The 25,774-nt window shown below is 47.8% G+C and overlaps 17 non-coding genes across 17 annotated transcripts; all 17 read left to right on the top strand.

The window, feature by feature from the left end:
* Window positions 1–597: 597 nt before the first annotated feature.
* LOC142695162 (U2 spliceosomal RNA) lies at window positions 598–788 on the top strand. Its single transcript, XR_012863305.1, has one exon. It is a non-coding gene; the product is annotated as a U2 spliceosomal RNA (small nuclear RNA).
* Window positions 789–2,100: 1,312 nt separating this feature from the next.
* On the top strand, window positions 2,101–2,291 carry LOC142695161 (U2 spliceosomal RNA). The gene has a single exon (XR_012863304.1). It is a non-coding gene; the product is annotated as a U2 spliceosomal RNA (small nuclear RNA).
* A 1,300-nt stretch (window positions 2,292–3,591) lies between these two features.
* Window positions 3,592–3,782, top strand: LOC142695160 (U2 spliceosomal RNA). Its single transcript, XR_012863303.1, has one exon. It is a non-coding gene; the product is annotated as a U2 spliceosomal RNA (small nuclear RNA).
* A 1,280-nt stretch (window positions 3,783–5,062) lies between these two features.
* On the top strand, window positions 5,063–5,253 carry LOC142695159 (U2 spliceosomal RNA). Its single transcript, XR_012863302.1, has one exon. It is a non-coding gene; the product is annotated as a U2 spliceosomal RNA (small nuclear RNA).
* A 1,312-nt stretch (window positions 5,254–6,565) lies between these two features.
* Window positions 6,566–6,756, top strand: LOC142695157 (U2 spliceosomal RNA). Its single transcript, XR_012863301.1, has one exon. It is a non-coding gene; the product is annotated as a U2 spliceosomal RNA (small nuclear RNA).
* Window positions 6,757–8,056: 1,300 nt separating this feature from the next.
* On the top strand, window positions 8,057–8,247 carry LOC142695156 (U2 spliceosomal RNA). The gene has a single exon (XR_012863300.1). It is a non-coding gene; the product is annotated as a U2 spliceosomal RNA (small nuclear RNA).
* A 1,276-nt stretch (window positions 8,248–9,523) lies between these two features.
* Window positions 9,524–9,714, top strand: LOC142695155 (U2 spliceosomal RNA). Its single transcript, XR_012863299.1, has one exon. It is a non-coding gene; the product is annotated as a U2 spliceosomal RNA (small nuclear RNA).
* Window positions 9,715–11,010: 1,296 nt separating this feature from the next.
* Window positions 11,011–11,201, top strand: LOC142695544 (U2 spliceosomal RNA). The gene has a single exon (XR_012863650.1). It is a non-coding gene; the product is annotated as a U2 spliceosomal RNA (small nuclear RNA).
* A 1,284-nt stretch (window positions 11,202–12,485) lies between these two features.
* LOC142695154 (U2 spliceosomal RNA) lies at window positions 12,486–12,676 on the top strand. The gene has a single exon (XR_012863298.1). It is a non-coding gene; the product is annotated as a U2 spliceosomal RNA (small nuclear RNA).
* Window positions 12,677–13,976: 1,300 nt separating this feature from the next.
* On the top strand, window positions 13,977–14,167 carry LOC142695152 (U2 spliceosomal RNA). The gene has a single exon (XR_012863296.1). It is a non-coding gene; the product is annotated as a U2 spliceosomal RNA (small nuclear RNA).
* Window positions 14,168–15,446: 1,279 nt separating this feature from the next.
* On the top strand, window positions 15,447–15,637 carry LOC142695151 (U2 spliceosomal RNA). The gene has a single exon (XR_012863295.1). It is a non-coding gene; the product is annotated as a U2 spliceosomal RNA (small nuclear RNA).
* A 1,296-nt stretch (window positions 15,638–16,933) lies between these two features.
* LOC142695542 (U2 spliceosomal RNA) lies at window positions 16,934–17,124 on the top strand. The gene has a single exon (XR_012863648.1). It is a non-coding gene; the product is annotated as a U2 spliceosomal RNA (small nuclear RNA).
* A 1,296-nt stretch (window positions 17,125–18,420) lies between these two features.
* LOC142695150 (U2 spliceosomal RNA) lies at window positions 18,421–18,611 on the top strand. The gene has a single exon (XR_012863294.1). It is a non-coding gene; the product is annotated as a U2 spliceosomal RNA (small nuclear RNA).
* A 1,280-nt stretch (window positions 18,612–19,891) lies between these two features.
* On the top strand, window positions 19,892–20,082 carry LOC142695149 (U2 spliceosomal RNA). Its single transcript, XR_012863293.1, has one exon. It is a non-coding gene; the product is annotated as a U2 spliceosomal RNA (small nuclear RNA).
* A 1,288-nt stretch (window positions 20,083–21,370) lies between these two features.
* Window positions 21,371–21,561, top strand: LOC142695148 (U2 spliceosomal RNA). Its single transcript, XR_012863292.1, has one exon. It is a non-coding gene; the product is annotated as a U2 spliceosomal RNA (small nuclear RNA).
* A 1,300-nt stretch (window positions 21,562–22,861) lies between these two features.
* LOC142695145 (U2 spliceosomal RNA) lies at window positions 22,862–23,052 on the top strand. Its single transcript, XR_012863290.1, has one exon. It is a non-coding gene; the product is annotated as a U2 spliceosomal RNA (small nuclear RNA).
* Window positions 23,053–24,340: 1,288 nt separating this feature from the next.
* Window positions 24,341–24,531, top strand: LOC142695144 (U2 spliceosomal RNA). The gene has a single exon (XR_012863289.1). It is a non-coding gene; the product is annotated as a U2 spliceosomal RNA (small nuclear RNA).
* The last annotated feature ends 1,243 nt before the right edge of the window (window positions 24,532–25,774 follow it).

The following is a 25,774-nucleotide window of genomic DNA, read 5'->3' as shown; positions in this document are numbered from 1 at the left end:
CCTCCTGGAGGCAACTAGCTGTGCAAAAAAAAGACAGCCTGGCGGCCGGCTGTTGCAGTGTTGCCCTCTCAGGCAACACTGAGTGACTGACTGAGCCTCACCGTCTTATATAAAGTTCAGACGGAACTTTGCACGTGTCATAGTGGAGCCCTCAGGATTCCAGAGCCAGCTTTCTGACATCATAATGGGGCCTCAGAGATAAAAGCCTGGGCCCAGGCAGTGTTGGTCAGTGCTGCTCAGCAGGCAGCACTGGACTGGACTGGATTACAGCTGATACAAGGTGTGAAGGAACAAGGGGTGGCTGTGGGCATGCACTTGCTGCCGCTGCCAGTGTTTATCTGCATGGCAGCAGGGCATTTGGGCGTTGCCAGGAAGGCGTTTTTATGTAGATTCCTCCTCTTTCAGCACTGCATTGTGGTGCAAGCAAAAGAAGCAAATCCTGTCTGGCTTCCTCTCCGGCCTTTATTCACCTCCCGTGTAGCTGTGAGTGTGTGAGCCTGCAGGGCCCCATGGAATTGCCTAGAAGTAGGCTGAATCGCTGCAAGGGCTGAACAGCAGTATCGGGCAGGCTCGGGCAACGCGCGGCCCGTTCGGGTTATCGCTTCTCGGCCTTTTGGCTAAGATCAAGTGTAGTATCTGTTCTTATCAGTTTAATATCTGATACGTCCCCTATCTGGGGACCATATATTAAATGGATTTTTAGAACAGGGAGATGGAAATAGAGCTTGCTCTGTCCACTCCACGCATTGACCTGGTATTGCAGTATTTCCAGGACCGGTGCACCCTTTCCTTATGTGTTGACTAAAAGCAGATTCCAAAAGTGTTTTTTGTCTTTGCTATTGTTTCTGTCTTTCTGAAGGGATCTCCCCTTTTAATCCCATTATTTCAACACCTGTTGGACAATGCATGAGTGATAATGAGCTCATTGATTAAATGCAATTAATGAATAGATTGCCACCTCTTGTTGTGTGTCGTCTGTGTTTCTGTGTTTCCGGCATTTCACATTGGAACACCTCATTCACCTTCCTTGTCTTCTCTCCGCCCTCCCTTTTAGGTAAGTTAAAGAGCTGCACCTGAGCCAGCCACTGATTGATTGATTGATTGATTGATTAATTGATTGATTGATTGATTGATTGATTGATTGATTGATTGATTGATTGATGCAGCACAACAGTCAAATAGTGGAGTGGAGTAGGGGAACAGCAAACAGCCAATAAAGCAGCCCGCCCGCTCGCCTGCCCGCCACAATGGACCTACCTGTGTACACTAGATGGATGTGATGGAATGTACTGTCGTCCCTACATTTCAAGAAGAAGTAAGAATTGCAGTTGCAACAAAGCCTTGCTTGCCTACAAAGAGAGCAGCAATTTGGATTTGTTACTATGTTACCTAGAAGAATAACAAACTGTGCAAGGATGGAGGTTGTAGGAGCAAGGAGAAGTTGTCTGTAAAGTTGGTGGATGCCTATTTTCCATTTTGCAGTCCCTTGTCTCCCTCTTGTGGCCTCCTGGAGGCAACTAGCTGTGCAAAAAAAAGACAGCCTGGCGGCCGGCTGTTGCAGTGTTGCCCTCTCAGGCAACACTGAGTGACTGACTGAGCCTCACCGTCTTATATAAAGTTCAGACGGAACTTTGCACGTGTCATAGTGGAGCCCTCAGGATTCCAGAGCCAGCTTTCTGACATCATAATGGGGCCTCAGAGATAAAAGCCTGGGCCCAGGCAGTGTTGGTCAGTGCTGCTCAGCAGGCAGCACTGGACTGGACTGGATTACAGCTGATACAAGGTGTGAAGGAACAAGGGGTGGCTGTGGGCATGCACTTGCTGCCGCTGCCAGTGTTTATCTGCATGGCAGCAGGGCATTTGGGCGTTGCCAGGAAGGCGTTTTTATGTAGATTCCTCCTCTTTCAGCACTGCATTGTGGTGCAAGCAAAAGAAGCAAATCCTGTCTGGCTTCCTCTCCGGCCTTTATTCACCTCCCGTGTAGCTGTGAGTGTGTGAGCCTGCAGGGCCCCATGGAATTGCCTAGAAGTAGGCTGAATCGCTGCAAGGGCTGAACAGCAGTATCGGGCAGGCTCGGGCAACGCGCGGCCCGTTCGGGTTATCGCTTCTCGGCCTTTTGGCTAAGATCAAGTGTAGTATCTGTTCTTATCAGTTTAATATCTGATACGTCCCCTATCTGGGGACCATATATTAAATGGATTTTTAGAACAGGGAGATGGAAATAGAGCTTGCTCTGTCCACTCCACGCATTGACCTGGTATTGCAGTATTTCCAGGACCGGTGCACCCTTTCCTTATGTGTTGACTAAAAGCAGATTCCAAAAGTGTTTTTTGTCTTTGCTATTGTTTCTGTCTTTCTGAAGGGATCTCCCCTTTTAATCCCATTATTTCAACACCTGTTGGACAATGCATGAGTGATAATGAGCTCATTGATTAAATGCAATTAATGAATAGATTGCCACCTCTTGTTGTGTGTCGTCTGTGTTTCTGTGTTTCCGGCATTTCACATTGGAACACCTCATTCACCTTCCTTGTCTTCTCTCCGCCCTCCCTTTTAGGTAAGTTAAAGAGCTGCACCTGAGCCAGCCACTGATTGATTGATTGATTGATTGATTGATTGATTGATTGATTGATTGATTGATTGATTGATTGATGCAGCACAACAGTCAAATAGTGGAGTGGAGTAGGGGAACAGCAAACAGCCAATAAAGCAGCCCGCCCGCTCGCCTGCCCGCCACAATGGACCTACCTGTGTACACTAGATGGATGTGATGGAATGTACTGTCGTCCCTACATTTCAAGAAGAAGTAAGAATTGCAGTTGCAACAAAGCCTTGCTTGCCTACAAAGAGAGCAGCAATTTGGATTTGTTACTATGTTACCTAGAAGAATAACAAACTGTGCAAGGATGGAGGTTGTAGGAGCAAGGAGAAGTTGTCTGTAAAGTTGGTGGATGCCTATTTTCCATTTTGCAGTCCCTTGTCTCCCTCTTGTGGCCTCCTGGAGGCAACTAGCTGTGCAAAAAAAAGACAGCCTGGCGGCCGGCTGTTGCAGTGTTGCCCTCTCAGGCAACACTGAGTGACTGACTGAGCCTCACCGTCTTATATAAAGTTCAGACGGAACTTTGCACGTGTCATAGTGGAGCCCTCAGGATTCCAGAGCCAGCTTTCTGACATCATAATGGGGCCTCAGAGATAAAAGCCTGGGCCCAGGCAGTGTTGGTCAGTGCTGCTCAGCAGGCAGCACTGGACTGGACTGGATTACAGCTGATACAAGGTGTGAAGGAACAAGGGGTGGCTGTGGGCATGCACTTGCTGCCGCTGCCAGTGTTTATCTGCATGGCAGCAGGGCATTTGGGCGTTGCCAGGAAGGCGTTTTTATGTAGATTCCTCCTCTTTCAGCACTGCATTGTGGTGCAAGCAAAAGAAGCAAATCCTGTCTGGCTTCCTCTCTGGCCTTTATTCACCTCCCGTGTAGCTGTGAGTGTGTGAGCCTGCAGGGCCCCATGGAATTGCCTAGAAGTAGGCTGAATCGCTGCAAGGGCTGAACAGCAGTATCGGGCAGGCTCGGGCAACGCGCGGCCCGTTCGGGTTATCGCTTCTCGGCCTTTTGGCTAAGATCAAGTGTAGTATCTGTTCTTATCAGTTTAATATCTGATACGTCCCCTATCTGGGGACCATATATTAAATGGATTTTTAGAACAGGGAGATGGAAATAGAGCTTGCTCTGTCCACTCCACGCATTGACCTGGTATTGCAGTATTTCCAGGACCGGTGCACCCTTTCCTTATGTGTTGACTAAAAGCAGATTCCAAAAGTGTTTTTTGTCTTTGCTATTGTTTCTGTCTTTCTGAAGGGATCTCCCCTTTTAATCCCATTATTTCAACACCTGTTGGACAATGCATGAGTGATAATGAGCTCATTGATTAAATGCAATTAATGAATAGATTGCCACCTCTTGTTGTGTGTCGTCTGTGTTTCTGTGTTTCCGGCATTTCACATTGGAACACCTCATTCACCTTCCTTGTCTTCTCTCCGCCCTCCCTTTTAGGTAAGTTAAAGAGCTGCACCTGAGCCAGCCACTGATTGATTGATTGATTGATTGATTGATTGATTGATTGATTGATGCAGCACAACAGTCAAATAGTGGAGTGGAGTAGGGGAACAGCAAACAGCCAATAAAGCAGCCCGCCCGCTCGCCTGCCCGCCACAATGGACCTACCTGTGTACACTAGATGGATGTGATGGAATGTACTGTCGTCCCTACATTTCAAGAAGAAGTAAGAATTGCAGTTGCAACAAAGCCTTGCTTGCCTACAAAGAGAGCAGCAATTTGGATTTGTTACTATGTTACCTAGAAGAATAACAAACTGTGCAAGGATGGAGGTTGTAGGAGCAAGGAGAAGTTGTCTGTAAAGTTGGTGGATGCCTATTTTCCATTTTGCAGTCCCTTGTCTCCCTCTTGTGGCCTCCTGGAGGCAACTAGCTGTGCAAAAAAAAGACAGCCTGGCGGCCGGCTGTTGCAGTGTTGCCCTCTCAGGCAACACTGAGTGACTGACTGAGCCTCACCGTCTTATATAAAGTTCAGACGGAACTTTGCACGTCTCATAGTGGAGCCCTCAGGATTCCAGAGCCAGCTTTCTGACATCATAATGGGGCCTCAGAGATAAAAGCCTGGGCCCAGGCAGTGTTGGTCAGTGCTGCTCAGCAGGCAGCACTGGACTGGACTGGATTACAGCTGATACAAGGTGTGAAGGAACAAGGGGTGGCTGTGGGCATGCACTTGCTGCCGCTGCCAGTGTTTATCTGCATGGCAGCAGGGCATTTGGGCGTTGCCAGGAAGGCGTTTTTATGTAGATTCCTCCTCTTTCAGCACTGCATTGTGGTGCAAGCAAAAGAAGCAAATCCTGTCTGGCTTCCTCTCCGGCCTTTATTCACCTCCCGTGTAGCTGTGAGTGTGTGAGCCTGCAGGGCCCCATGGAATTGCCTAGAAGTAGGCTGAATCGCTGCAAGGGCTGAACAGCAGTATCGGGCAGGCTCGGGCAACGCGCGGCCCGTTCGGGTTATCGCTTCTCGGCCTTTTGGCTAAGATCAAGTGTAGTATCTGTTCTTATCAGTTTAATATCTGATACGTCCCCTATCTGGGGACCATATATTAAATGGATTTTTAGAACAGGGAGATGGAAATAGAGCTTGCTCTGTCCACTCCACGCATTGACCTGGTATTGCAGTATTTCCAGGACCGGTGCACCCTTTCCTTATGTGTTGACTAAAAGCAGATTCCAAAAGTGTTTTTTGTCTTTGCTATTGTTTCTGTCTTTCTGAAGGGATCTCCCCTTTTAATCCCATTATTTCAACACCTGTTGGACAATGCATGAGTGATAATGAGCTCATTGATTAAATGCAATTAATGAATAGATTGCCACCTCTTGTTGTGTGTCGTCTGTGTTTCTGTGTTTCCGGCATTTCACATTGGAACACCTCATTCACCTTCCTTGTCTTCTCTCCGCCCTCCCTTTTAGGTAAGTTAAAGAGCTGCACCTGAGCCAGCCACTGATTGATTGATTGATTGATTGATTGATTGATTGATTGATTGATTGATTGATTGATTGATTGATTGATTGATTGATGCAGCACAACAGTCAAATAGTGGAGTGGAGTAGGGGAACAGCAAACAGCCAATAAAGCAGCCCGCCCGCTCGCCTGCCCGCCACAATGGACCTACCTGTGTACACTAGATGGATGTGATGGAATGTACTGTCGTCCCTACATTTCAAGAAGAAGTAAGAATTGCAGTTGCAACAAAGCCTTGCTTGCCTACAAAGAGAGCAGCAATTTGGATTTGTTACTATGTTACCTAGAAGAATAACAAACTGTGCAAGGATGGAGGTTGTAGGAGCAAGGAGAAGTTGTCTGTAAAGTTGGTGGATGCCTATTTTCCATTTTGCAGTCCCTTGTCTCCCTCTTGTGGCCTCCTGGAGGCAACTAGCTGTGCAAAAAAAAGACAGCCTGGCGGCCGGCTGTTGCAGTGTTGCCCTCTCAGGCAACACTGAGTGACTGACTGAGCCTCACCGTCTTATATAAAGTTCAGACGGAACTTTGCACGTGTCATAGTGGAGCCCTCAGGATTCCAGAGCCAGCTTTCTGACATCATAATGGGGCCTCAGAGATAAAAGCCTGGGCCCAGGCAGTGTTGGTCAGTGCTGCTCAGCAGGCAGCACTGGACTGGACTGGATTACAGCTGATACAAGGTGTGAAGGAACAAGGGGTGGCTGTGGGCATGCACTTGCTGCCGCTGCCAGTGTTTATCTGCATGGCAGCAGGGCATTTGGGCGTTGCCAGGAAGGCGTTTTTATGTAGATTCCTCCTCTTTCAGCACTGCATTGTGGTGCAAGCAAAAGAAGCAAATCCTGTCTGGCTTCCTCTCTGGCCTTTATTCACCTCCCGTGTAGCTGTGAGTGTGTGAGCCTGCAGGGCCCCATGGAATTGCCTAGAAGTAGGCTGAATCGCTGCAAGGGCTGAACAGCAGTATCGGGCAGGCTCGGGCAACGCGCGGCCCGTTCGGGTTATCGCTTCTCGGCCTTTTGGCTAAGATCAAGTGTAGTATCTGTTCTTATCAGTTTAATATCTGATACGTCCCCTATCTGGGGACCATATATTAAATGGATTTTTAGAACAGGGAGATGGAAATAGAGCTTGCTCTGTCCACTCCACGCATTGACCTGGTATTGCAGTATTTCCAGGACCGGTGCACCCTTTCCTTATGTGTTGACTAAAAGCAGATTCCAAAAGTGTTTTTTGTCTTTGCTATTGTTTCTGTCTTTCTGAAGGGATCTCCCCTTTTAATCCCATTATTTCAACACCTGTTGGACAATGCATGAGTGATAATGAGCTCATTGATTAAATGCAATTAATGAATAGATTGCCACCTCTTGTTGTGTGTCGTCTGTGTTTCTGTGTTTCCGGCATTTCACATTGGAACACCTCATTCACCTTCCTTGTCTTCTCTCCGCCCTCCCTTTTAGGTAAGTTAAAGAGCTGCACCTGAGCCAGCCACTGATTGATTGATTGATTGATTGATTGATTGATTGATTGATTGATTGATTGATTGATTGATTGATGCAGCACAACAGTCAAATAGTGGAGTGGAGTAGGGGAACAGCAAACAGCCAATAAAGCAGCCCGCCCGCTCGCCTGCCCGCCACAATGGACCTACCTGTGTACACTAGATGGATGTGATGGAATGTACTGTCGTCCCTACATTTCAAGAAGAAGTAAGAATTGCAGTTGCAACAAAGCCTTGCTTGCCTACAAAGAGAGCAGCAATTTGGATTTGTTACTATGTTACCTAGAAGAATAACAAACTGTGCAAGGATGGAGGTTGTAGGAGCAAGGAGAAGTTGTCTGTAAAGTTGGTGGATGCCTATTTTCCATTTTGCAGTCCCTTGTCTCCCTCTTGTGGCCTCCTGGAGGCAACTAGCTGTGCAAAAAAAAGACAGCCTGGCGGCCGGCTGTTGCAGTGTTGCCCTCTCAGGCAACACTGAGTGACTGACTGAGCCTCACCGTCTTATATAAAGTTCAGACGGAACTTTGCACGTCTCATAGTGGAGCCCTCAGGATTCCAGAGCCAGCTTTCTGACATCATAATGGGGCCTCAGAGATAAAAGCCTGGGCCCAGGCAGTGTTGGTCAGTGCTGCTCAGCAGGCAGCACTGGACTGGACTGGATTACAGCTGATACAAGGTGTGAAGGAACAAGGGGTGGCTGTGGGCATGCACTTGCTGCCGCTGCCAGTGTTTATCTGCATGGCAGCAGGGCATTTGGGCGTTGCCAGGAAGGCGTTTTTATGTAGATTCCTCCTCTTTCAGCACTGCATTGTGGTGCAAGCAAAAGAAGCAAATCCTGTCTGGCTTCCTCTCCGGCCTTTATTCACCTCCCGTGTAGCTGTGAGTGTGTGAGCCTGCAGGGCCCCATGGAATTGCCTAGAAGTAGGCTGAATCGCTGCAAGGGCTGAACAGCAGTATCGGGCAGGCTCGGGCAACGCGCGGCCCGTTCGGGTTATCGCTTCTCGGCCTTTTGGCTAAGATCAAGTGTAGTATCTGTTCTTATCAGTTTAATATCTGATACGTCCCCTATCTGGGGACCATATATTAAATGGATTTTTAGAACAGGGAGATGGAAATAGAGCTTGCTCTGTCCACTCCACGCATTGACCTGGTATTGCAGTATTTCCAGGACCGGTGCACCCTTTCCTTATGTGTTGACTAAAAGCAGATTCCAAAAGTGTTTTTTGTCTTTGCTATTGTTTCTGTCTTTCTGAAGGGATCTCCCCTTTTAATCCCATTATTTCAACACCTGTTGGACAATGCATGAGTGATAATGAGCTCATTGATTAAATGCAATTAATGAATAGATTGCCACCTCTTGTTGTGTGTCGTCTGTGTTTCTGTGTTTCCGGCATTTCACATTGGAACACCTCATTCACCTTCCTTGTCTTCTCTCCGCCCTCCCTTTTAGGTAAGTTAAAGAGCTGCACCTGAGCCAGCCACTGATTGATTGATTGATTGATTGATTGATTGATTGATTGATGCAGCACAACAGTCAAATAGTGGAGTGGAGTAGGGGAACAGCAAACAGCCAATAAAGCAGCCCGCCCGCTCGCCTGCCCGCCACAATGGACCTACCTGTGTACACTAGATGGATGTGATGGAATGTACTGTCGTCCCTACATTTCAAGAAGAAGTAAGAATTGCAGTTGCAACAAAGCCTTGCTTGCCTACAAAGAGAGCAGCAATTTGGATTTGTTACTATGTTACCTAGAAGAATAACAAACTGTGCAAGGATGGAGGTTGTAGGAGCAAGGAGAAGTTGTCTGTAAAGTTGGTGGATGCCTATTTTCCATTTTGCAGTCCCTTGTCTCCCTCTTGTGGCCTCCTGGAGGCAACTAGCTGTGCAAAAAAAAGACAGCCTGGCGGCCGGCTGTTGCAGTGTTGCCCTCTCAGGCAACACTGAGTGACTGACTGAGCCTCACCGTCTTATATAAAGTTCAGACGGAACTTTGCACGTGTCATAGTGGAGCCCTCAGGATTCCAGAGCCAGCTTTCTGACATCATAATGGGGCCTCAGAGATAAAAGCCTGGGCCCAGGCAGTGTTGGTCAGTGCTGCTCAGCAGGCAGCACTGGACTGGACTGGATTACAGCTGATACAAGGTGTGAAGGAACAAGGGGTGGCTGTGGGCATGCACTTGCTGCAGCTGCCCGTGTTTATCTGCATGGCAGCAGGGCATTTGGGCGTTGCCAGGAAGGCGTTTTTATGTAGATTCCTCCTCTTTCAGCACTGCATTGTGGTGCAAGCAAAAGAAGCAAATCCTGTCTGGCTTCCTCTCCGGCCTTTATTCACCTCCCGTGTAGCTGTGAGTGTGTGAGCCTGCAGGGCCCCATGGAATTGCCTAGAAGTAGGCTGAATCGCTGCAAGGGCTGAACAGCAGTATCGGGCAGGCTCGGGCAACGCGCGGCCCGTTCGGGTTATCGCTTCTCGGCCTTTTGGCTAAGATCAAGTGTAGTATCTGTTCTTATCAGTTTAATATCTGATACGTCCCCTATCTGGGGACCATATATTAAATGGATTTTTAGAACAGGGAGATGGAAATAGAGCTTGCTCTGTCCACTCCACGCATTGACCTGGTATTGCAGTATTTCCAGGACCGGTGCACCCTTTCCTTATGTGTTGACTAAAAGCAGATTCCAAAAGTGTTTTTTGTCTTTGCTATTGTTTCTGTCTTTCTGAAGGGATCTCCCCTTTTAATCCCATTATTTCAACACCTGTTGGACAATGCATGAGTGATAATGAGCTCATTGATTAAATGCAATTAATGAATAGATTGCCACCTCTTGTTGTGTGTCGTCTGTGTTTCTGTGTTTCCGGCATTTCACATTGGAACACCTCATTCACCTTCCTTGTCTTCTCTCCGCCCTCCCTTTTAGGTAAGTTAAAGAGCTGCACCTGAGCCAGCCACTGATTGATTGATTGATTGATTGATTGATTGATTGATTGATTGATTGATTGATTGATTGATTGATGCAGCACAACAGTCAAATAGTGGAGTAGGGGAACAGCAAACAGCCAATAAAGCAGCCCGCCCGCTCGCCTGCCCGCCACAATGGACCTACCTGTGTACACTAGATGGATGTGATGGAATGTACTGTCGTCCCTACATTTCAAGAAGAAGTAAGAATTGCAGTTGCAACAAAGCCTTGCTTGCCTACAAAGAGAGCAGCAATTTGGATTTGTTACTATGTTACCTAGAAGAATAACAAACTGTGCAAGGATGGAGGTTGTAGGAGCAAGGAGAAGTTGTCTGTAAAGTTGGTGGATGCCTATTTTCCATTTTGCAGTCCCTTGTCTCCCTCTTGTGGCCTCCTGGAGGCAACTAGCTGTGCAAAAAAAAAGACAGCCTGGCGGCCGGCTGTTGCAGTGTTGCCCTCTCAGGCAACACTGAGTGACTGACTGAGCCTCACCGTCTTATATAAAGTTCAGACGGAACTTTGCACGTGTCATAGTGGAGCCCTCAGGATTCCAGAGCCAGCTTTCTGACATCATAATGGGGCCTCAGAGATAAAAGCCTGGGCCCAGGCAGTGTTGGTCAGTGCTGCTCAGCAGGCAGCACTGGACTGGACTGGATTACAGCTGATACAAGGTGTGAAGGAACAAGGGGTGGCTGTGGGCATGCACTTGCTGCCGCTGCCAGTGTTTATCTGCATGGCAGCAGGGCATTTGGGCGTTGCCAGGAAGGCGTTTTTATGTAGATTCCTCCTCTTTCAGCACTGCATTGTGGTGCAAGCAAAAGAAGCAAATCCTGTCTGGCTTCCTCTCCGGCCTTTATTCACCTCCCGTGTAGCTGTGAGTGTGTGAGCCTGCAGGGCCCCATGGAATTGCCTAGAAGTAGGCTGAATCGCTGCAAGGGCTGAACAGCAGTATCGGGCAGGCTCGGGCAACGCGCGGCCCGTTCGGGTTATCGCTTCTCGGCCTTTTGGCTAAGATCAAGTGAAGTATCTGTTCTTATCAGTTTAATATCTGATACGTCCCCTATCTGGGGACCATATATTAAATGGATTTTTAGAACAGGGAGATGGAAATAGAGCTTGCTCTGTCCACTCCACGCATTGACCTGGTATTGCAGTATTTCCAGGACCGGTGCACCCTTTCCTTATGTGTTGACTAAAAGCAGATTCCAAAAGTGTTTTTTGTCTTTGCTATTGTTTCTGTCTTTCTGAAGGGATCTCCCCTTTTAATCCCATTATTTCAACACCTGTTGGACAATGCATGAGTGATAATGAGCTCATTGATTAAATGCAATTAATGAATAGATTGCCACCTCTTGTTGTGTGTCGTCTGTGTTTCTGTGTTTCCGGCATTTCACATTGGAACACCTCATTCACCTTCCTTGTCTTCTCTCCGCCCTCCCTTTTAGGTAAGTTAAAGAGCTGCACCTGAGCCAGCCACTGATTGATTGATTGATTGATTGATTGATTGATTGATTGATTGATTGATGCAGCACAACAGTCAAATAGTGGAGTGGAGTAGGGGAACAGCAAACAGCCAATAAAGCAGCCCGCCCGCTCGCCTGCCCGCCACAATGGACCTACCTGTGTACACTAGATGGATGTGATGGAATGTACTGTCGTCCCTACATTTCAAGAAGAAGTAAGAATTGCAGTTGCAACAAAGCCTTGCTTGCCTACAAAGAGAGCAGCAATTTGGATTTGTTACTATGTTACCTAGAAGAATAACAAACTGTGCAAGGATGGAGGTTGTAGGAGCAAGGAGAAGTTGTCTGTAAAGTTGGTGGATGCCTATTTTCCATTTTGCAGTCCCTTGTCTCCCTCTTGTGGCCTCCTGGAGGCAACTAGCTGTGCAAAAAAAAGACAGCCTGGCGGCCGGCTGTTGCAGTGTTGCCCTCTCAGGCAACACTGAGTGACTGACTGAGCCTCACCGTCTTATATAAAGTTCAGACGGAACTTTGCACGTGTCATAGTGGAGCCCTCAGGATTCCAGAGCCAGCTTTCTGACATCATAATGGGGCCTCAGAGATAAAAGCCTGGGCCCAGGCAGTGTTGGTCAGTGCTGCTCAGCAGGCAGCACTGGACTGGACTGGATTACAGCTGATACAAGGTGTGAAGGAACAAGGGGTGGCTGTGGGCATGCACTTGCTGCCGCTGCCAGTGTTTATCTGCATGGCAGCAGGGCATTTGGGCGTTGCCAGGAAGGCGTTTTTATGTAGATTCCTCCTCTTTCAGCACTGCATTGTGGTGCAAGCAAAAGAAGCAAATCCTGTCTGGCTTCCTCTCCGGCCTTTATTCACCTCCCGTGTAGCTGTGAGTGTGTGAGCCTGCAGGGCCCCATGGAATTGCCTAGAAGTAGGCTGAATCGCTGCAAGGGCTGAACAGCAGTATCGGGCAGGCTCGGGCAACGCGCGGCCCGTTCGGGTTATCGCTTCTCGGCCTTTTGGCTAAGATCAAGTGTAGTATCTGTTCTTATCAGTTTAATATCTGATACGTCCCCTATCTGGGGACCATATATTAAATGGATTTTTAGAACAGGGAGATGGAAATAGAGCTTGCTCTGTCCACTCCACGCATTGACCTGGTATTGCAGTATTTCCAGGACCGGTGCACCCTTTCCTTATGTGTTGACTAAAAGCAGATTCCAAAAGTGTTTTTTGTCTTTGCTATTGTTTCTGTCTTTCTGAAGGGATCTCCCCTTTTAATCCCATTATTTCAACACCTGTTGGACAATGCATGAGTGATAATGAGCTCATTGATTAAATGCAATTAATGAATAGATTGCCACCTCTTGTTGTGTGTCGTCTGTGTTTCTGTGTTTCCGGCATTTCACATTGGAACACCTCATTCACCTTCCTTGTCTTCTCTCCGCCCTCCCTTTTAGGTAAGTTAAAGAGCTGCACCTGAGCCAGCCACTGATTGATTGATTGATTGATTGATTGATTGATTGATTGATTGATTGTTTGATTGATTGATTGATGCAGCACAACAGTCAAATAGTGGAGTGGAGTAGGGGAACAGCAAACAGCCAATAAAGCAGCCCGCCCGCTCGCCTGCCCGCCACAATGGACCTACCTGTGTACACTAGATGGATGTGATGGAATGTACTGTCGTCCCTACATTTCAAGAAGAAGTAAGAATTGCAGTTGCAACAAAGCCTTGCTTGCCTACAAAGAGAGCAGCAATTTGGATTTGTTACTATGTTACCTAGAAGAATAACAAACTGTGCAAGGATGGAGGTTGTAGGAGCAAGGAGAAGTTGTCTGTAAAGTTGGTGGATGCCTATTTTCCATTTTGCAGTCCCTTGTCTCCCTCTTGTGGCCTCCTGGAGGCAACTAGCTGTGCAAAAAAAAGACAGCCTGGCGGCCGGCTGTTGCAGTGTTGCCCTCTCAGGCAACACTGAGTGACTGACTGAGCCTCACCGTCTTATATAAAGTTCAGACGGAACTTTGCACGTGTCATAGTGGAGCCCTCAGGATTCCAGAGCCAGCTTTCTGACATCATAATGGGGCCTCAGAGATAAAAGCCTGGGCCCAGGCAGTGTTGGTCAGTGCTGCTCAGCAGGCAGCACTGGACTGGACTGGATTACAGCTGATACAAGGTGTGAAGGAACAAGGGGTGGCTGTGGGCATGCACTTGCTGCCGCTGCCAGTGTTTATCTGCATGGCAGCAGGGCATTTGGGCGTTGCCAGGAAGGCGTTTTTATGTAGATTCCTCCTCTTTCAGCACTGCATTGTGGTGCAAGCAAAAGAAGCAAATCCTGTCTGGCTTCCTCTCCGGCCTTTATTCACCTCCCGTGTAGCTGTGAGTGTGTGAGCCTGCAGGGCCCCATGGAATTGCCTAGAAGTAGGCTGAATCGCTGCAAGGGCTGAACAGCAGTATCGGGCAGGCTCGGGCAACGCGCGGCCCGTTCGGGTTATCGCTTCTCGGCCTTTTGGCTAAGATCAAGTGTAGTATCTGTTCTTATCAGTTTAATATCTGATACGTCCCCTATCTGGGGACCATATATTAAATGGATTTTTAGAACAGGGAGATGGAAATAGAGCTTGCTCTGTCCACTCCACGCATTGACCTGGTATTGCAGTATTTCCAGGACCGGTGCACCCTTTCCTTATGTGTTGACTAAAAGCAGATTCCAAAAGTGTTTTTGTCTTTGCTATTGTTTCTGTCTTTCTGAAGGGATCTCCCCTTTTAATCCCATTATTTCAACACCTGTTGGACAATGCATGAGTGATAATGAGCTCATTGATTAAATGCAATTAATGAATAGATTGCCACCTCTTGTTGTGTGTCGTCTGTGTTTCTGTGTTTCCGGCATTTCACATTGGAACACCTCATTCACCTTCCTTGTCTTCTCTCCGCCCTCCCTTTTAGGTAAGTTAAAGAGCTGCACCTGAGCCAGCCACTGATTGATTGATTGATTGATTGATTGATTGATTGATTGATTGATGCAGCACAACAGTCAAATAGTGGAGTGGAGTAGGGGAACAGCAAACAGCCAATAAAGCAGCCCGCCCGCTCGCCTGCCCGCCACAATGGACCTACCTGTGTACACTAGATGGATGTGATGGAATGTACTGTCGTCCCTACATTTCAAGAAGAAGTAAGAATTGCAGTTGCAACAAAGCCTTGCTTGCCTACAAAGAGAGCAGCAATTTGGATTTGTTACTATGTTACCTAGAAGAATAACAAACTGTGCAAGGATGGAGGTTGTAGGAGCAAGGAGAAGTTGTCTGTAAAGTTGGTGGATGCCTATTTTCCATTTTGCAGTCCCTTGTCTCCCTCTTGTGGCCTCCTGGAGGCAACTAGCTGTGCAAAAAAAAGACAGCCTGGCGGCCGGCTGTTGCAGTGTTGCCCTCTCAGGCAACACTGAGTGACTGACTGAGCCTCACCGTCTTATATAAAGTTCAGACGGAACTTTGCACGTGTCATAGTGGAGCCCTCAGGATTCCAGAGCCAGCTTTCTGACATCATAATGGGGCCTCAGAGATAAAAGCCTGGGCCCAGGCAGTGTTGGTCAGTGCTGCTCAGCAGGCAGCACTGGACTGGACTGGATTACAGCTGATACAAGGTGTGAAGGAACAAGGGGTGGCTGTGGGCATGCACTTGCTGCCGCTGCCAGTGTTTATCTGCATGGCAGCAGGGCATTTGGGCGTTGCCAGGAAGGCGTTTTTATGTAGATTCCTCCTCTTTCAGCACTGCATTGTGGTGCAAGCAAAAGAAGCAAATCCTGTCTGGCTTCCTCTCCGGCCTTTATTCACCTCCCGTGTAGCTGTGAGTGTGTGAGCCTGCAGGGCCCCATGGAATTGCCTAGAAGTAGGCTGAATCGCTGCAAGGGCTGAACAGCAGTATCGGGCAGGCTCGGGCAACGCGCGGCCCGTTCGGGTTATCGCTTCTCGGCCTTTTGGCTAAGATCAAGTGTAGTATCTGTTCTTATCAGTTTAATATCTGATACGTCCCCTATCTGGGGACCATATATTAAATGGATTTTTAGAACAGGGAGATGGAAATAGAGCTTGCTCTGTCCACTCCACGCATTGACCTGGTATTGCAGTATTTCCAGGACCGGTGCACCCTTTCCTTATGTGTTGACTAAAAGCAGATTCCAAAAGTGTTTTTTGTCTTTGCTATTGTTTCTGTCTTTCTGAAGGGATCTCCCCTTTTAATCCCATTATTTCAACACCTGTTGGACAATGCATGAGTGATAATGAGCTCATTGATTAAATGCAATTAATGAATAGATTGCCACCTCTTGTTGTGTGTCGTCTGTGTTTCTGTGTTTCCGGCATTTCACATTGGAACACCTCATTCACCTTCCTTGTCTTCTCTCCGCCCTCCCTTTTAGGTAAGTTAAAGAGCTGCACCTGAGCCAGCCACTGATTGATTGATTGATTGATTGATTGATTGATTGATTGATTGATTGATTGATTGATTGATGCAGCACAACAGTCAAATAGTGGAGTGGAGTAGGGGAACAGCAAACAGCCAATAAAGCAGCCCGCCCGCTCGCCTGCCCGCCACAATGGACCTACCTGTGTACACTAGATGGATGTGATGGAATGTACTGTCGTCCCTACATTTCAAGAAGAAGTAAGAATTGCAGTTGCAACAAAGCCTTGCTTGCCTACAAAGAGAGCAGCAATTTGGATTTGTTACTATGTTACCTAGAAGAATAACAAACTGTGCAAGGATGGAGGTTGTAGGAGCAAGGAGAAGTTGTCTGTAAAGTTGGTGGATGCCTATTTTCCATTTTGCAGTCCCTTGTCTCCCTCTTGTGGCCTCCTGGAGGCAACTAGCTGTGCAAAAAAAAGACAGCCTGGCGGCCGGCTGTTGCAGTGTTGCCCTCTCAGGCAACACTGAGTGACTGACTGAGCCTCACCGTCTTATATAAAGTTCAGACGGAACTTTGCACGTGTCATAGTGGAGCCCTCAGGATTCCAGAGCCAGCTTTCTGACATCATAATGGGGCCTCAGAGATAAAAGCCTGGGCCCAGGCAGTGTTGGTCAGTGCTGCTCAGCAGGCAGCACTGGACTGGACTGGATTACAGCTGATACAAGGTGTGAAGGAACAAGGGGTGGCTGTGGGCATGCACTTGCTGCCGCTGCCAGTGTTTATCTGCATGGCAGCAGGGCATTTGGGCGTTGCCAGGAATGCGTTTTTATGTAGATTCCTCCTCTTTCAGCACTGCATTGTGGTGCAAGCAAAAGAAGCAAATCCTGTCTGGCTTCCTCTCCGGCCTTTATTCACCTCCCGTGTAGCTGTGAGTGTGTGAGCCTGCAGGGCCCCATGGAATTGCCTAGAAGTAGGCTGAATCGCTGCAAGGGCTGAACAGCAGTATCGGGCAGGCTCGGGCAACGCGCGGCCCGTTCGGGTTATCGCTTCTCGGCCTTTTGGCTAAGATCAAGTGTAGTATCTGTTCTTATCAGTTTAATATCTGATACGTCCCCTATCTGGGGACCATATATTAAATGGATTTTTAGAACAGGGAGATGGAAATAGAGCTTGCTCTGTCCACTCCACGCATTGACCTGGTATTGCAGTATTTCCAGGACCGGAGCACCCTTTCCTTATGTGTTGACTAAAAGCAGATTCCAAAAGTGTTTTTTGTCTTTGCTATTGTTTCTGTTGCTATTGTTTCTGTCTTTCTGAAGGGATCTCCCCTTTTAATCCCATTATTTCAACACCTGTTGGACAATGCATGAGTGATAATGAGCTCATTGATTAAATGCAATTAATGAATAGATTGCCACCTCTTGTTGTGTGTCGTCTGTGTTTCTGTGTTTCCGGCATTTCACATTGGAACACCTCATTCACCTTCCTTGTCTTCTCTCCGCCCTCCCTTTTAGGTAAGTTAAAGAGCTGCACCTGAGCCAGCCACTTGATTGATTGATTGATTGATTGATTGATTGATTGATTGATTGATGCAGCACAACAGTCAAATAGTGGAGTGGAGTAGGGGAACAGCAAACAGCCAATAAAGCAGCCCGCCCGCTCGCCTGCCCGCCACAATGGACCTACCTGTGTACACTAGATGGATGTGATGGAATGTACTGTCGTCCCTACATTTCAAGAAGAAGTAAGAATTGCAGTTGCAACAAAGCCTTGCTTGCCTACAAAGAGAGCAGCAATTTGGATTTGTTACTATGTTACCTAGAAGAATAACAAACTGTGCAAGGATGGAGGTTGTAGGAGCAAGGAGAAGTTGTCTGTAAAGTTGGTGGATGCCTATTTTCCATTTTGCAGTCCCTTGTCTCCCTCTTGTGGCCTCCTGGAGGCAATTAGCTGTGCAAAAAAAAGACAGCCTGGCGGCCGGCTGTTGCAGTGTTGCCCTCTCAGGCAACACTGAGTGACTGACTGAGCCTCACCGTCTTATATAAAGTTCAGACGGAACTTTGCACGTGTCATAGTGGAGCCCTCAGGATTCCAGAGCCAGCTTTCTGACATCATAATGGGGCCTCAGAGATAAAAGCCTGGGCCCAGGCAGTGTTGGTCAGTGCTGCTCAGCAGGCAGCACTGGACTGGACTGGATTACAGCTGATACAAGGTGTGAAGGAACAAGGGGTGGCTGTGGGCATGCACTTGCTGCCGCTGCCAGTGTTTATCTGCATGGCAGCAGGGCATTTGGGCGTTGCCAGGAAGGCGTTTTTATGTAGATTCCTCCTCTTTCAGCACTGCATTGTGGTGCAAGCAAAAGAAGCAAATCCTGTCTGGCTTCCTCTCCGGCCTTTATTCACCTCCCGTGTAGCTGTGAGTGTGTGAGCCTGCAGGGCCCCATGGAATTGCCTAGAAGTAGGCTGAATCGCTGCAAGGGCTGAACAGCAGTATCGGGCAGGCTCGGGCAACGCGCGGCCCGTTCGGGTTATCGCTTCTCGGCCTTTTGGCTAAGATCAAGTGTAGTATCTGTTCTTATCAGTTTAATATCTGATACGTCCCCTATCTGGGGACCATATATTAAATGGATTTTTAGAACAGGGAGATGGAAATAGAGCTTGCTCTGTCCACTCCACGCATTGACCTGGTATTGCAGTATTTCCAGGACCGGTGCACCCTTTCCTTATGTGTTGACTAAAAGCAGATTCCAAAAGTGTTTTTTGTCTTTGCTATTGTTTCTGTCTTTCTGAAGGGATCTCCCCTTTTAATCCCATTATTTCAACACCTGTTGGACAATGCATGAGTGATAATGAGCTCATTGATTAAATGCAATTAATGAATAGATTGCCACCTCTTGTTGTGTGTCGTCTGTGTTTCTGTGTTTCCGGCATTTCACATTGGAACACCTCATTCACCTTCCTTGTCTTCTCTCCGCCCTCCCTTTTAGGTAAGTTAAAGAGCTGCACCTGAGCCAGCCACTGATTGATTGATTGATTGATTGATTGATTGATTGATTGATTGATGCAGCACAACAGTCAAATAGTGGAGTGGAGTAGGGGAACAGCAAACAGCCAATAAAGCAGCCCGCCCGCTCGCCTGCCCGCCACAATGGACCTACCTGTGTACACTAGATGGATGTGATGGAATGTACTGTCGTCCCTACATTTCAAGAAGAAGTAAGAATTGCAGTTGCAACAAAGCCTTGCTTGCCTACAAAGAGAGCAGCAATTTGGATTTGTTACTATGTTACCTAGAAGAATAACAAACTGTGCAAGGATGGAGGTTGTAGGAGCAAGGAGAAGTTGTCTGTAAAGTTGGTGGATGCCTATTTTCCATTTTGCAGTCCCTTGTCTCCCTCTTGTGGCCTCCTGGAGGCAACTAGCTGTGCAAAAAAAAGACAGCCTGGCGGCCGGCTGTTGCAGTGTTGCCCTCTCAGGCAACACTGAGTGACTGACTGAGCCTCACCGTCTTATATAAAGTTCAGACGGAACTTTGCACGTGTCATAGTGGAGCCCTCAGGATTCCAGAGCCAGCTTTCTGACATCATAATGGGGCCTCAGAGATAAAAGCCTGGGCCCAGGCAGTGTTGGTCAGTGCTGCTCAGCAGGCAGCACTGGACTGGACTGGATTACAGCTGATACAAGGTGTGAAGGAACAAGGGGTGGCTGTGGGCATGCACTTGCTGCCGCTGCCAGTGTTTATCTGCATGGCAGCAGGGCATTTGGGCGTTGCCAGGAAGGCGTTTTTATGTAGATTCCTCCTCTTTCAGCACTGCATTGTGGTGCAAGCAAAAGAAGCAAATCCTGTCTGGCTTCCTCTCCGGCCTTTATTCACCTCCCGTGTAGCTGTGAGTGTGTGAGCCTGCAGGGCCCCATGGAATTGCCTAGAAGTAGGCTGAATCGCTGCAAGGGCTGAACAGCAGTATCGGGCAGGCTCGGGCAACGCGCGGCCCGTTCGGGTTATCGCTTCTCGGCCTTTTGGCTAAGATCAAGTGTAGTATCTGTTCTTATCAGTTTAATATCTGATACGTCCCCTATCTGGGGACCATATATTAAATGGATTTTTAGAACAGGGAGATGGAAATAGAGCTTGCTCTGTCCACTCCACGCATTGACCTGGTATTGCAGTATTTCCAGGACCGGTGCACCCTTTCCTTATGTGTTGACTAAAAGCAGATTCCAAAAGTGTTTTTTGTCTTTGCTATTGTTTCTGTCTTTCTGAAGGGATCTCCCCTTTTAATCCCATTATTTCAACACCTGTTGGACAATGCATGAGTGATAATGAGCTCATTGATTAAATGCAATTAATGAATAGATTGCCACCTCTTGTTGTGTGTCGTCTGTGTTTCTGTGTTTCTGGCATTTCACATTGGAACACCTCATTCACCTTCCTTGTCTTCTCTCCGCCCTCCCTTTTAGGTAAGTTAAAGAGCTGCACCTGAGCCAGCCACTGATTGATTGATTGATTGATTGATTGATTGATTGATTGATTGATTGATTGATGCAGCACAACAGTCAAATAGTGGAGTGGAGTAGGGGAACAGCAAACAGCCAATAAAGCAGCCCGCCCGCTCGCCTGCCCGCCACAATGGACCTACCTGTGTACACTAGATGGATGTGATGGAATGTACTGTCGTCCCTACATTTCAAGAAGAAGTAAGAATTGCAGTTGCAACAAAGCCTTGCTTGCCTACAAAGAGAGCAGCAATTTGGATTTGTTACTATGTTACCTAGAAGAATAACAAACTGTGCAAGGATGGAGGTTGTAGGAGCAAGGAGAAGTTGTCTGTAAAGTTGGTGGATGCCTATTTTCCATTTTGCAGTCCCTTGTCTCCCTCTTGTGGCCTCCTGGAGGCAACTAGCTGTGCAAAAAAAAGACAGCCTGGCGGCCGGCTGTTGCAGTGTTGCCCTCTCAGGCAACACTGAGTGACTGACTGAGCCTCACCGTCTTATATAAAGTTCAGACGGAACTTTGCACGTGTCATAGTGGAGCCCTCAGGATTCCAGAGCCAGCTTTCTGACATCATAATGGGGCCTCAGAGATAAAAGCCTGGGCCCAGGCAGTGTTGGTCAGTGCTGCTCAGCAGGCAGCACTGGACTGGACTGGATTACAGCTGATACAAGGTGTGAAGGAACAAGGGGTGGCTGTGGGCATGCACTTGCTGCCGCTGCCAGTGTTTATCTGCATGGCAGCAGGGCATTTGGGCGTTGCCAGGAAGGCGTTTTTATGTAGATTCCTCCTCTTTCAGCACTGCATTGTGGTGCAAGCAAAAGAAGCAAATCCTGTCTGGCTTCCTCTCCGGCCTTTATTCACCTCCCGTGTAGCTGTGAGTGTGTGAGCCTGCAGGGCCCCATGGAATTGCCTAGAAGTAGGCTGAATCGCTGCAAGGGCTGAACAGCAGTATCGGGCAGGCTCGGGCAACGCGCGGCCCGTTCGGGTTATCGCTTCTCGGCCTTTTGGCTAAGATCAAGTGTAGTATCTGTTCTTATCAGTTTAATATCTGATACGTCCCCTATCTGGGGACCATATATTAAATGGATTTTTAGAACAGGGAGATGGAAATAGAGCTTGCTCTGTCCACTCCACGCATTGACCTGGTATTGCAGTATTTCCAGGACCGGTGCACCCTTTCCTTATGTGTTGACTAAAAGCAGATTCCAAAAGTGTTTTTTGTCTTTGCTATTGTTTCTGTCTTTCTGAAGGGATCTCCCCTTTTAATCCCATTATTTCAACACCTGTTGGACAATGCATGAGTGATAATGAGCTCATTGATTAAATGCAATTAATGAATAGATTGCCACCTCTTGTTGTGTGTCGTCTGTGTTTCTGTGTTTCTGGCATTTCACATTGGAACACCTCATTCACCTTCCTTGTCTTCTCTCCGCCCTCCCTTTTAGGTAAGTTAAAGAGCTGCACCTGAGCCAGCCACTGATTGATTGATTGATTGATTGATTGATTGATTGATTGATTGATTGATTGATTGATTGATTGATGCAGCACAACAGTCAAATAGTGGAGTGGAGTAGGGGAACAGCAAACAGCCAATAAAGCAGCCCGCCCGCTCGCCTGCCCGCCACAATGGACCTACCTGTGTACACTAGATGGATGTGATGGAATGTACTGTCGTCCCTACATTTCAAGAAGAAGTAAGAATTGCAGTTGCAACAAAGCCTTGCTTGCCTACAAAGAGAGCAGCAATTTGGATTTGTTACTATGTTACCTAGAAGAATAACAAACTGTGCAAGGATGGAGGTTGTAGGAGCAAGGAGAAGTTGTCTGTAAAGTTGGTGGATGCCTATTTTCCATTTTGCAGTCCCTTGTCTCCCTCTTGTGGCCTCCTGGAGGCAACTAGCTGTGCAAAAAAAAGACAGCCTGGCGGCCGGCTGTTGCAGTGTTGCCCTCTCAGGCAACACTGAGTGACTGACTGAGCCTCACCGTCTTATATAAAGTTCAGACGGAACTTTGCACGTGTCATAGTGGAGCCCTCAGGATTCCAGAGCCAGCTTTCTGACATCATAATGGGGCCTCAGAGATAAAAGCCTGGGCCCAGGCAGTGTTGGTCAGTGCTGCTCAGCAGGCAGCACTGGACTGGACTGGATTACAGCTGATACAAGGTGTGAAGGAACAAGGGGTGGCTGTGGGCATGCACTTGCTGCCGCTGCCAGTGTTTATCTGCATGGCAGCAGGGCATTTGGGCGTTGCCAGGAAGGCGTTTTTATGTAGATTCCTCCTCTTTCAGCACTGCATTGTGGTGCAAGCAAAAGAAGCAAATCCTGTCTGGCTTCCTCTCCGGCCTTTATTCACCTCCCGTGTAGCTGTGAGTGTGTGAGCCTGCAGGGCCCCATGGAATTGCCTAGAAGTAGGCTGAATCGCTGCAAGGGCTGAACAGCAGTATCGGGCAGGCTCGGGCAACGCGCGGCCCGTTCGGGTTATCGCTTCTCGGCCTTTTGGCTAAGATCAAGTGTAGTATCTGTTCTTATCAGTTTAATATCTGATACGTCCCCTATCTGGGGACCATATATTAAATGGATTTTTAGAACAGGGAGATGGAAATAGAGCTTGCTCTGTCCACTCCACGCATTGACCTGGTATTGCAGTATTTCCAGGACCGGTGCACCCTTTCCTTATGTGTTGACTAAAAGCAGATTCCAAAAGTGTTTTTTGTCTTTGCTATTGTTTCTGTCTTTCTGAAGGGATCTCCCCTTTTAATCCCATTATTTCAACACCTGTTGGACAATGCATGAGTGATAATGAGCTCATTGATTAAATGCAATTAATGAATAGATTGCCACCTCTTGTTGTGTGTCGTCTGTGTTTCTGTGTTTCCGGCATTTCACATTGGAACACCTCATTCACCTTCCTTGTCTTCTCTCCGCCCTCCCTTTTAGGTAAGTTAAAGAGCTGCACCTGAGCCAGCCACTGATTGATTGATTGATTGATTGATTGATTGATTGATTGATTGATTGATTGATGCAGCACAACAGTCAAATAGTGGAGTGGAGTAGGGGAACAGCAAACAGCCAATAAAGCAGCCCGCCCGCTCGCCTGCCCGCCACAATGGACCTACCTGTGTACACTAGATGGATGTGATGGAATGTACTGTCGTCCCTACATTTCAAGAAGAAGTAAGAATTGCAGTTGCAACAAAGCCTTGCTTGCCTACAAAGAGAGCAGCAATTTGGATTTGTTACTATGTTACCTAGAAGAATAACAAACTGTGCAAGGATGGAGGTTGTAGGAGCAAGGAGAAGTTGTCTGTAAAGTTGGTGGATGCCTATTTTCCATTTTGCAGTCCCTTGTCTCCCTCTTGTGGCCTCCTGGAGGCAACTAGCTGTGCAAAAAAAAGACAGCCTGGCGGCCGGCTGTTGCAGTGTTGCCCTCTCAGGCAACACTGAGTGACTGACTGAGCCTCACCGTCTTATATAAAGTTCAGACGGAACTTTGCACGTGTCATAGTGGAGCCCTCAGGATTCCAGAGCCAGCTTTCTGACATCATAATGGGGCCTCAGAGATAAAAGCCTGGGCCCAGGCAGTGTTGGTCAGTGCTGCTCAGCAGGCAGCACTGGACTGGACTGGATTACAGCTGATACAAGGTGTGAAGGAACAAGGGGTGGCTGTGGGCATGCACTTGCTGCCGCTGCCAGTGTTTATCTGCATGGCAGCAGGGCATTTGGGCGTTGCCAGGAAGGCGTTTTTATGTAGATTCCTCCTCTTTCAGCACTGCATTGTGGTGCAAGCAAAAGAAGCAAATCCTGTCTGGCTTCCTCTCCGGCCTTTATTCACCTCCCGTGTAGCTGTGAGTGTGTGAGCCTGCAGGGCCCCATGGAATTGCCTAGAAGTAGGCTGAATCGCTGCAAGGGCTGAACAGCAGTATCGGGCAGGCTCGGGCAACGCGCGGCCCGTTCGGGTTATCGCTTCTCGGCCTTTTGGCTAAGATCAAGTGTAGTATCTGTTCTTATCAGTTTAATATCTGATACGTCCCCTATCTGGGGACCATATATTAAATGGATTTTTAGAACAGGGAGATGGAAATAGAGCTTGCTCTGTCCACTCCACGCATTGACCTGGTATTGCAGTATTTCCAGGACCGGTGCACCCTTTCCTTATGTGTTGACTAAAAGCAGATTCCAAAAGTGTTTTTTGTCTTTGCTATTGTTTCTGTCTTTCTGAAGGGATCTCCCCTTTTAATCCCATTATTTCAACACCTGTTGGACAATGCATGAGTGATAATGAGCTCATTGATTAAATGCAATTAATGAATAGATTGCCACCTCTTGTTGTGTGTCGTCTGTGTTTCTGTGTTTCCGGCATTTCACATTGGAACACCTCATTCACCTTCCTTGTCTTCTCTCCGCCCTCCCTTTTAGGTAAGTTAAAGAGCTGCACCTGAGCCAGCCACTGATTGATTGATTGATTGATTGATTGATTGATTGATTGATTGATTGATGCAGCACAACAGTCAAATAGTGGAGTGGAGTAGGGGAACAGCAAACAGCCAATAAAGCAGCCCGCCCGCTCGCCTGCCCGCCACAATGGACCTACCTGTGTACTCTAGATGGATGTGATGGAATGTACTGTCGTCCCTACATTTCAAGAAGAAGTAAGAATTGCAGTTGCAACAAAGCCTTGCTTGCCTACAAAGAGAGCAGCAATTTGGATTTGTTACTATGTTACCTAGAAGAATAACAAACTGTGCAAGGATGGAGGTTGTAGGAGCAAGGAGAAGTTGTCTGTAAAGTTGGTGGATGCCTATTTTCCATTTTGCAGTCCCTTGTCTCCCTCTTGTGGCCTCCTGGAGGCAACTAGCTGTGCAAAAAAAAGACAGCCTGGCGGCCGGCTGTTGCAGTGTTGCCCTCTCAGGCAACACTGAGTGACTGACTGAGCCTCACCGTCTTATATAAAGTTCAGACGGAACTTTGCACGTGTCATAGTGGAGCCCTCAGGATTCCAGAGCCAGCTTTCTGACATCATAATGGGGCCTCAGAGATAAAAGCCTGGGCCCAGGCAGTGTTGGTCAGTGCTGCTCAGCAGGCAGCACTGGACTGGACTGGATTACAGCTGATACAAGGTGTGAAGGAACAAGGGGTGGCTGTGGGCATGCACTTGCTGCCGCTGCCAGTGTTTATCTGCATGGCAGCAGGGCATTTGGGCGTTGCCAGGAAGGCGTTTTTATGTAGATTCCTCCTCTTTCAGCACTGCATTGTGGTGCAAGCAAAAGAAGCAAATCCTGTCTGGCTTCCTCTCCGGCCTTTATTCACCTCCCGTGTAGCTGTGAGTGTGTGAGCCTGCAGGGCCCCATGGAATTGCCTAGAAGTAGGCTGAATCGCTGCAAGGGCTGAACAGC

The sequence above is a fragment of the Rhinoderma darwinii genome, assembly GCF_050947455.1.
Source record: "Rhinoderma darwinii isolate aRhiDar2 chromosome 5 unlocalized genomic scaffold, aRhiDar2.hap1 SUPER_5_unloc_47, whole genome shotgun sequence".
In the NCBI taxonomy this organism is placed as follows: domain Eukaryota; kingdom Metazoa; phylum Chordata; class Amphibia; order Anura; family Rhinodermatidae; genus Rhinoderma; species Rhinoderma darwinii.
The sequence above is the reverse complement of the archived record's forward strand: the minus strand, read 5'-3'. Positions and strand labels throughout refer to the sequence as shown.